Source organism: Typopeltis vanoorti, chromosome 18 (genome assembly GCF_054136105.1).
Source record: "Typopeltis vanoorti isolate ZY-2024b chromosome 18, IOZ_Tvanoo_1.0, whole genome shotgun sequence".
NCBI lineage: Eukaryota > Metazoa > Arthropoda > Arachnida > Uropygi > Thelyphonidae > Typopeltis > Typopeltis vanoorti.
In genome coordinates this window covers 57840225-57851151 of record NC_143566.1, presented here as the reverse complement: position 1 = coordinate 57851151, position 10927 = coordinate 57840225, and the positions used below count along the sequence as shown (strand labels likewise).

The 10927-nt window shown below is 33.1% G+C and overlaps 1 protein-coding gene across 1 annotated transcript in view; it reads left to right on the top strand.

Annotated features, from left to right (window-relative positions):
* The window catches only part of LOC150096698 (cytosolic carboxypeptidase 6), a 414915-nt gene that overhangs the window by 379756 nt on the left and 24232 nt on the right, over nt 1–10927 (top strand). The gene's annotated exons all lie outside the window — the stretch shown is intronic.

Here is a 10927-nt window from a genome sequence, read left to right as displayed (position 1 = left end):
ATTTTTTTTTTTAAAGTAGAAAAACTAAATTTTGTGATTTACATGCGAAATCAATAAATCTGCCTTGGTCCCTGCAACGTAAATAAGACGAGATTTTAATTAGCCTCGAAGTGTAGTTTTTATTTTATTTTTTCTTGAGTTAAATGCTTGTTTTTTTTACTTCCATGAATTATCGTCAGTTTTTTTTTTTTTTTTACATTTATACTATTCTTCTCATAAATTTACCTTAATATATGGCGTCTCCTCTCCATCACATCCATTCTTGTAATTTCTGTTTTTAATTGAGTTTAAATGAAGAAAAGAATATAGAAGTCTAATTGAAAGAAAAGTGAACCTTCAGAAATCCCCCCCCCAATATATATATAATGGCATAAATATTAAATGCAAAAAGGATCTAAATCATCAAATATTTAATGCTATGGAAAAATAAATAAAACCTAATCTCTTTCATAATTATTTTCATGGTATTTAAAAAAAAAAAAAACAGGAAAATATACGGCAATGATTTTCTGTATCGACAGATGCGTGGAAAGCAAAAAGTCGATCAACACATGATAGATTATTATAGCAAACACAATGGAGTGAAGGGCGCCAAGGTGACATAGGGAAATGTTTTTTCCCTGTGTCACCTTTACTTACTGTTACACTTAGCGAGAATAAAGGAAGACAAAATAAGTGAAATGCACTTCTCGCAGAAACGGAACTGAAAACGTCACTCCTTAACTTACACTTTACCAGAAAGAATTACCATTTTTTTTCAGTAATGAATTGATCCTTATAAGGACTCGCTTAAAGGGGCGAAGCAAGAATGCTTTTCATCTTCCCTGTTATCTGTAGAGGACAGTGAAGGGATAAGGTATTGTTGAGCTATTAAAGCTCTGATCATGGCAGAAGGGTAATAGCAATATAGCCGAGCCTCAGTTAGGACTTTATTGGCTACAGCGCCACCCATTACCTCCCAAGCCCCGTAATGGATTAACTATCACGTTTTAATTTTTATATTAGATTTATACATTTAATTTTATAGTGTTACTAATTAATTCATTATAATTAAGAAAAATTTCTTTTACTTATAAAAAATTTATTTATTTTCATATCTTTATTTATTTTTAATCAATTTTGATATAAAAATTTTAAAATAATTTTCAAATATAATTGCGCAATAAAGAATACTCGGTTGACTTTCAACTCATGAATTGTGCAGTGAAGCCACGCCCCTTGATTTCGTCACTGAACCTACAAAGAGTAAAGATGGCAGTGTTTACTTTTGAATACATTAAATGGCAAACTTAATGGTGACATTGCGAATCTTTCTTTTAATGAAGAGAATAAAATTATAATATTAAGCCAAAATATATGCAAATGTAATATAAAAATAAATATACTTTATTAAATAACTTTGCATCTTTTGAAGAAATAAGCGTGAAACTAACCTGAGTTTTAAAAAAATAATAATAAAATAAAAATAAAAAGTCAATCTGGCACAATACAATTTTATATATATGTGCGGGTCTCGTAGCCTCACCTACTTCTGCCATAACTGTAAGTCACATAACATCGCAGTATATTCACTTCAATCCATTTAAATACAGAACAAGAATAAGTCCCAAATATGCATGCTCATCATCGACAGTCACAGGTAAAGAAACATGATTGTCCTCCAGAATTGATCCAATGATGAGTCCTGACATGGCCGATTAAAACTTGTGTTAGGTTGACGGTAGTGTCTATTTCATTATTATTATTTTTTTATGTGAATTCCCGCCCATGAAAGGTTGTAAACCTGTAGAACATTAGTATTAGTCGGTCCGTAAAGTTAGATAATCAGAAGACAAAATATGGAACTTTTCAAGCCACTTCAGGTCTCCATTAACGAACAATTCGGAAGACACCTCTGCATGGAAATCTAATCTCGATGGCATGGAGACTAAGAGATTACCTCCTTGCAGCCTTCATCCGTCATTCCAGCTATTAAAATATACGATTTAGGTATGTATTTATTTTATTCGAACTTCTCACTTGACCTTGCTTCCAGAGTAGCCTTACCAGGTTACAAAACCTGACGACATCACTGTCGGGATTATAGGAATACGCAAGCCTCTCAACCGCGACAGGTAGCAATTCATAGGGAAGTATACACGTACTAGATACAGCCTAAACGTTTGGAAAAGAAAGGTCTTTGGTTAAAATAGTATTCTAATTGAGAATATGATTCGTTCATATAAAACCTTAATAAAAAATAAATGTATCAGATTATATTAGCTACATCAGTAGATGATTTACAATGATCAGCAAAATCATCGAATAAAATCCCATAAGAATATAATATGAGAATATCTAAAGTAAAAAAGAAAAGAAAAAATGCCTTTCATAGGAGAAAACTTAACTAGAAGTGAAACAGTGAGACATAATCATAGAACGAGTAAACACTTTTAGATACTTAGGATGTTATTTATCGTCTGACGATGAAAAAATGTAGACATTCAAATAGTGTGAAGTAAATGGTATTTTAAATAATATATTTCGACCACCCCTGCTACAAACAATATCAAAAGCAGACTGTCTAAACCAACTATATTATATGGAAAGGAACATGGACCATAAAAAAAAAATGAAAAACTAATTCAAACAGTAGAAATGAATTTCTCAGAAAAAACAGCTGCAAATACTAAGTGAGGCCATAAAACAAATGAAGAAAGTTCACAATCTCTGAATATAAAACCAATTAACTACCATATAAGTAAATAAATAGAAATAGAAATGGATAGAACACCTAAATCGAATGGACAATAGCAGACATCCCATAATACAGTGGGTCTTAACCTTTTTAGTGATCGGCACCCCCCTTGAATCTAAAAACAAGTTCTCGCACCCCCCTTGAAAAAATGTGTTTCTATTTCTTTATTTAGGAAATTACATCTATTGCAAGATAATTTATTTATTGAAAAATAAACACATACATTTACATATACATACAAAACAATATCTCAGTTTTTAATGGCTATGTTATTGTTGTTTATTCATAATAATACTTTTGAAGCGAGGCTCCTTTTTTGAAAGAGCCACGCGTAAGTCATCACTCACGCGTGGCTCTTTCAGAAAAAATTATGATGATTTACGCGTGCAAAAGTGATGAAAATCACATTTCACACAGGTAAGCCGTGGCAAATGGTAAAAGTGTCTGCAATGCTGCTTTTGCCAGCTGTGGATAAGGTTCTAACTGTGTACACCAGAATTGTTCTAAGTCCAGTTGTTCAAATTCCATTTGAATACGTGCACTAGCTCGTATTTCAATAAGATCGTCTTTTATTAAATAGCTGTCGTCCATCGAATCTGGATCAAAATTTAGAAATCGCACCCCTGGAAATGCTTCCTCGCACCCCTAGGGGTACACACACACACACACACACACACACACACACACGCACACACACACACACACACACCAGGTTAAGAACCACTGCCATAATACTATACAGATATAAAATAAATGGAAAAAGGAGAATTGGAAAATTGAGAAAGCGATAGCATGAGATTGAAACAGCCGTTTGGCTTGATATCCATGATAGGAAGAAGAATGAAATAAATGTGTTTTGAGTAAAAAGTTGATTTTCATTTGTAACACTGATCGCCAATTAATGGCTATATACATTATGTATATATGCTTGCAACATTGTTGCAACATCTCTCATTGTTGCAAGCATATGTATATATGCTTGCAACAATGAGAGAAAACATTTTCTTTTATAAATAGAAGATATATTTTAATAGAAATATATGGAAAAGCAAAGCAAAGCAAAAATAACATTAATATTTATGGATTTTATATTTGAATTTACTTTTGATTTTAGTCATAATTTTATGCACCTTTTTGAAATAATAAAAAAATCCTTTTTAGAGAAATGATGTCAAGAAGTATTTAAATTTATAATAAGCAATACAGTATTTATGAGTTTAGATTCATAACAAATTTATAATATGATACTCAATTTGTTAGGAATACAAGCACTATGGAAGATTATGATAACGTTATTATATTATAACAATATAATAATTATATATGTTACCGAGAAAGAATTATACGGGATAAAGGTAGATAATAATCAACATGATTATTATCGCGATGCTTTTTTTTTTTTTTTTGGTTATATGGGCGAAGCAAGGATGCTTTTCATCTTTCCCGTTATCTGTAGAGGACAATGTAAGGATAGGGTGTTATTGAGCTATGAGCTCTGATCATGGCAGGAGGGTAACAGCAATAACCGAGCCTCAGTTAAAACTTCATTGGCTACAGCACTGCCATCCAATTACCCTCTTGAAACTTTGAAGTTTCGTTTGTTTGGTTTGGCTAGAAGGAAAGAATAATTTATTAGTTATTCCTTGAATAATTGTTGTTCATTTTCCAAAATCATAGATATTTATTTTATAATATTTGCATGTGCTGCATATTATAATTATTTTGAATTTCGCATATACCGTATATAAAAATAGCAGTCAGTTAATCTTAACTTCTGCTGCCATCTGTTGAGCTTTAAATCTGCAACTCCACGAAAAAAATCATACCGCTCTGAAAAATAACAGGTTGGTCGAAATACAAAGTCACATTTCGTTGCATTTTGGAAAAGCTAACGACGTTTTTTGTTTGGGAGGAGGACGAACAGGTGTTTTTCTTTTTAATTTTTTTTATTTACTTTTTTAGTACTCTAGCAATAACTGCTACGTAATTATGCCATCCTGTGAACTGTTTCAAACATTTGAATTTGCTTTTGCTACCTGTTTATTGTCTGCTAGGAACAAAAGAGACCGTCAGCGGATATGACCCACAGAATAAACATCAGACGAACCTGACGGTAAAATGCCTAATAAAAATAGCCATTAAAAGCGAGTCAATGTTCCGATAAAATAGAACGCCCCTTCCTTCCATTTCCGAGGAATAAAGCAATAATATAAAATGAAACAAGAGCATTTGAGGAACCATAAACAAATCCTTACAATTACAGGCTAAATGGAGCGCAGATTAAAAGCAATGGAGTTGGGTTCGGCATCATCATAAACGGACATCTAAAAACCATTTTTGTCTGAATCCTGTCTTATAATTTATTCCCTAATGTTTGCCAGTTTTATCTTTTTTGAAGTTAAATAGATTTTAGAACCCAGACAAAATCATTTACAGTTTCTTTTTTCCCGGCACATGAATTTAAGGTAATTACAGTATTCAGTTCGGAACAAATTCTGAATGTTAATTTTATAAATACTGTGTCGTGATTTGTGATTCACAGCAGTTTGAATGCCCATAGTGAAACTGATCGTTAAGGTTTTAGGGATCAATAGAAGGTTGAATAAATCATTCATTGTTCCATGCAGCTATATAAAGAAGAAAGAGTATTTTTTGGAAGTAGAAAATCAAGTAATTTATAGGAGACGAAGTAGGAAAAGTATCTCTAAAAGAAGAAGAAATGAAAGTATTCCATGAAAGAAAAGAAGAAGAAGCATTCTATACAAAGATGAGTATTCTATAGAAAAAGAAAAGATAGAAGCATTCTACATAAAAAGTAGAGGAGCTATCCTATGGGAATGTACTATGGAAAAAAAAAAAAAAAGAATTCTGTAGAAGAAGAAGAATGAATATTCTATACTGTAGAAGGGGTATTCTATAGGAGAATTTTATACATAAAAAAAGTCGAAGTATTCTACAGAAACTTTCTATAAAAGACGTTTACATTCTTATAGAAGGGGCAATAAAAGAATTGTTCTACAGAAGTCTTAAGAAATTTATGGGGGGAAAAAAAGAAGACAAATAGGAAACTGTAGAGAATGAAGCTTAAGTATTCCGAATTATATATACACAGCGTAGAATAGATAAAGGCATGCAGCTATTTTGGATATATATATATATATATATATATATATTAGGATAATCAAGTAATTTTATAAACTTGGTTATTTTAACTCCTAATCCGAAGTATGCAAACAATTAAGTTTGCGCCTGAAACGAAACAAAGTTCAAGTCTAAAGATGTAAAGCACATTTCACCAGAAGATGTGCAATTCAATACATTATGGGTGGGGTCACTATCCAGACCGGTTTCAACCTTTTTTGAGGTCTCCTTAGTGAATAGCTAGACCCTAAATATAAATATACCAAGTTTTTTTAGCAATTAAAGCTCTGATCATGGCAGGAGGGTAACAGCAATAGCCGAGCCTCAGTTAGAACTTCATTGGCTACAGCATTGCCATCCATTACCCTCCAAGGATATTGGATTGAATGAATCAATCACCAACTGTTTAAGTAAAGGTGATATCTCAAAAATACGGACGATCTCTAGGCCACTCCATAGTGGGCGAAAGACCGTCCAAATCTCAGCGTTGGTTCTACTCAGTGAAACTCGGGTACCGAGCAGAACCGCTCATTCCGAAGAAAATAATTCACCGGCAAGTACCCCTCAGCGGGCCGTGCCGGAGAACACTTTCCCCAGTAACTCAATTGCTCCCTTAGGGCAAAACCTAAGAGAGCGAACTCATTAACCCAGGATAACAGCAACAGCTGAACCTCAGTTAAACTTCATTGGTTCAGCATTGCCAGCCGTTACCCTATATATGTATATATGTATGGGCATCTCATATAAAATCAATCACCGCATTTCACGGTCGATTGATTGATTCATCCTACCCAATATATACCTCATCATATGCCAAGTTTTTAGTAATACAGAGCATTATCAACTTTACCTGTAGAAGTTGCAACAAGGTGTATTTATTTTTAATAAAAACTCTCTGGAGAAAATAAAGATATAATAAATTTTTTAACTTGGAGATATTTTATATTAGGATAGCCAAGTAATTTTATAAACTTGATTATTTTAACTATAGAAGTTAAAATTAAGATTAGGATTAGGTGTTAAAATAACCAAGTTTATAAAACTTAGTTATCCTAATATACAATATCCCCAAGTTAAAAAATTTATTATATATATGTGTGTGTGTGTGTGTTAAAGATACCAAGAAATATTTTTTATATACTTGGTTTTAATCCTTCTCCCAAGTAAGCAAAACAAACTTTTGCGCGTGAAATATATTCACGTCTGAGCTACTTGTATATAGAGGCTAGTGACTTCACACCTATTGCCTTCGTATGTATCCCATAATGCAAAGCATACCCCCCTTCGTGATGTGTATGATACAATGCATAATGGGAAGGGTTACTACCCAGACCGGTTTCGACTTTTATTGAGGTCTCATCAGTGGGAGCCAGACCCGAGAGGGATACCAAGGTTGAAGTAATGCACAAGTCGTATGTATCTCATATACAAGTAGATAAAAGGTGCTTGACCTTCTTAATAAAAATCTCTGGATAAGAGAAGATGTATATATATATATATACACACACACACGATGTATATAATTAAGCATATAGAACTCTATATCTTATGATGCCATACTTTTATCTGATTATTCTGTGCATCAAAATATGCTACTTGAACACAAATGTGTTATCCAAGAGGTTTCTGATCGAATTGCAAATATGAATAATTTATTTTTATTCTTTGAAGAAAAAAAAAGTCATCAAAAAGGTGAATCAATACGGAAATTGTTAATATTTTGCTCTCTCTCTCTGGGAGAAATGATCCATATATCAAAGAGTCGATGTTGAACACGTAATACCCAACCAAACAAACAATGCTGTTGAAAGCATCCACGGTTAAAACTTAATTTGTAGACGCCAAGAAAATCTTGATATCTGTGAAGTTAATCTGAAAGAGTATCATCCTCCATCCCTAGAGAACTGTTGCAAGAAGGAGAGAGAGAGAGAGACAGAGCCGTCACCTCACTTCCTCTCTGAATTATATCGGGATATAAAAGTAACGACCAAGGAAGGAAATAACGCTTCTATATTTAGGGCTACAGCAGACAGTCATAAAACACACCCCTACAGAAAAGAGCGTTATTGGCTTCGAAACGCGAAAATTTTCACGGCCTTCCCCCCCCCCCCTTTTCCACCCCATCTCCTCAGTAGCGTACAAAAGAAAACTTCCGTCTAATTAAAAGCAAGTGTAATACCTTTCTTAATGATAGAAAGATGTATTGAAACGCCACCTCATGAAACTCCCAGTAATAGAAAGAAAGTAACCATCCAAACTCGTAGATTAAATCTCTTTGCAGCCGTTAGAGGGACCGTCAACAACCAACTTCAGCGAGTTGAAAGAGATGTTTCATTTTCTCGTGCGTACATACAAGGTCGTTGGCAGGGATTGGGAAGACTTCTGTTATAGCAGTTAATGGCATGTTGTCTTGATATGAGGGGGGGGGGAAGAAGAACTGCTGCCTGTGGCTGTTGGTTTTGCAGGCCCCGGTGAGAAGATGTAATCTGGGCAATCCGTCTGCCACATAAGTTATTACGTTATGGGTGTCATAAGCCTTGACTGTAAAAGAACCAATTTACAGCAACTGTTAGATACGGAATCTGTCTGTTATTGCTGATTGCAGTATCCCCCCACCCCCTTGTATAATACGCAGTAGTTGCAGACGATATTTTCAAGTTGCTCTCTGTTACAAGGCCAGAACAGCAACGCTAAGAAAATTGCATATATATATATATATATATATATATATATAAAGCATAACATTCTCTTTTTTATTGTATCGCTCTGTGTAACGTCATAATAAAAGTCATTGCCATTCCAGGGTCTCTTTCGTGTTGTCGGGACTTCAAAGGATATGAGACTTTGCGACATCTTTTGGCCATTTTAGAAAAGCCATTGCCAAGCCTCATAACTCAAACTCTGTTTTCCGAATATTGTTACGAAACTTTGCCTCTAAATTTTCCTGTACAAGCGCTCGGTTGACAGTTGTAATAAAAAAAGTAAAAACATAATCCTAAACGTGGTTGTTGACCAAGATTTAAAGAGAAAGAGAAGAGAGAGGGAGATGCGCTAGCGAGCAAGTGAAATAAGATTTTTTTTTTTTTTTTTTAGATATTATTTCTAGGAAAAATTTGTTTGACAATATTGCATTGTGTAGTTTATTCTTGGGTTTCGCCTTATAGTAATAACTTCCAAATGCAATTAACAGAGGGAGCAACAGACAAGCAAATACCAATGTTAATGAAGAAGCAAAAAGAATTTCCGGTTCAAGTAATTCCGGGAAAAAAATAAGCAAAAAGAATCTGAACTATAAAGAGCTTAGGGAAAAAAAATAAAATAAAATAAAAACGAGCGAAAGCGAGAGAAATAACATAAAAGACTTCTGGAGAACGTAAAATTATTAGCTAGAAAAAAAAAAAAAGAAAAATTAGTGAGAGAAAGAACGCTAATTAAAAATAAACCATTTTCTTAGAATTTCTTTTTATGTCTTGGAAATGTAATACCACTCGGGCATTTTTAATATTTCCACGTATGCATTAAATTTTATATATTACCACAAATAAATAAACATGTAAAGAAAAATAAATAAATTAAAATAAAGAAAATGGTAAGTAAAAATTAAAATAAACTGATAAATAAAAATAGATATCAAAAGAAACCAAAAATAAATATAAATAAAGAAAAATAAAAAAAAATTTATATATTAATTTTTTTACGAATAATAAATGGTATAATACTTGTACAAGTTCTTTTCCACTCGGTTATAAGTTAAACTTGACAAGAAATCTTGTCAATCTTCTTTATCCTAATGTAAGTAAAACAAGATTAATAATAATAATTTCTTGTCAAATTTAATTTAATGTTAGTAGTGGCGGTAGATGGCACTGTATGTAATTGGATTGTAGCGTAGATGAAGGTTTTAAGTAAAGTAGGCGGGGGATAGAGTGGAGACCCCCCCCCTTCACCCAACAATGATTCCTTGGACTTTCTGTCACGTAATAATAACAGCACTGATAAATAAAATATCCATCAACTACATGAAGTTGATGGATACATATAAAAATAGATATAAATTAAAGAAAAATATAATAATAAATAAAAATGAATATAATGGTAAATACAAATAAATAACGTTTAACAAAGATGTAGCACTATGGTCTACGAGATAGCCAATCTTAAGGATATTGAGTATTTTGACACTTTTTTCTCCTTCATATCTGCAGAACTTGCCACGGTTTTGCTTTGTACAACACATTTTCCGTGTCATTTAATCGTTCGCTTTAATTTTTGTGTTTTCTGTCTAACTTCAAAAGTTTAAATCTTCAGTCAGAAACAAACGGTCGGTTAATTCTGTTAAAAAAATGTCACGCGCAAGGTAGGTTGTCACATTGCGACACATCAGTAAAAACGACCAAAATAGTTTTGCTGATATTTATCAGAAAGCGACGTTAGAAACAGAATTTAGCGTTTTATTTTTTAAACATTTCCGCCCGAAGAAATTCTTCATGTGGATACGGCGATTACTCCCATGCGAGGGAATTCTACTCGGTGCACACGCAAATCGATCTATCTTTTCAGGTGGAGAAGATGAAGGAAGAATTTCTGGTCGAAATCATTTTGCTCTGATACAGATTTATTCTCGAACAAAATTAATAAAACAAAACAGAAATCTTTAATTTAGAAAACGCGGGTGGTTCAACCATCAGTGGATTTTTTTTAATGTCAATACAATTTTTTTTTTTTTTTTTTATCATCGGGGTTGTCTTTCGGTCCAATTTTTACCAACAGTTGTATATTTGTGATCATTAGCAATATTTTATTATTATTCCTGATATTAATTTTAGCATTAGTAACACTCTTTGGGACTTGCGTGGGTTCATAGTAATAGATCAATTTCAATGTCTTCAGTATATATCGTAAGAAGAATGACCTCACAGATCTTCCTTTCAGTAACCAAGCAGATGACCCCCCCCCCCCTCCACCGGCATGTTACCGAGTTAGTTGCTTTTTGGTTCAGGCCAATAATTTAATTTTTTTTTTCCTGAAAACAAACAAACAAACATGCAA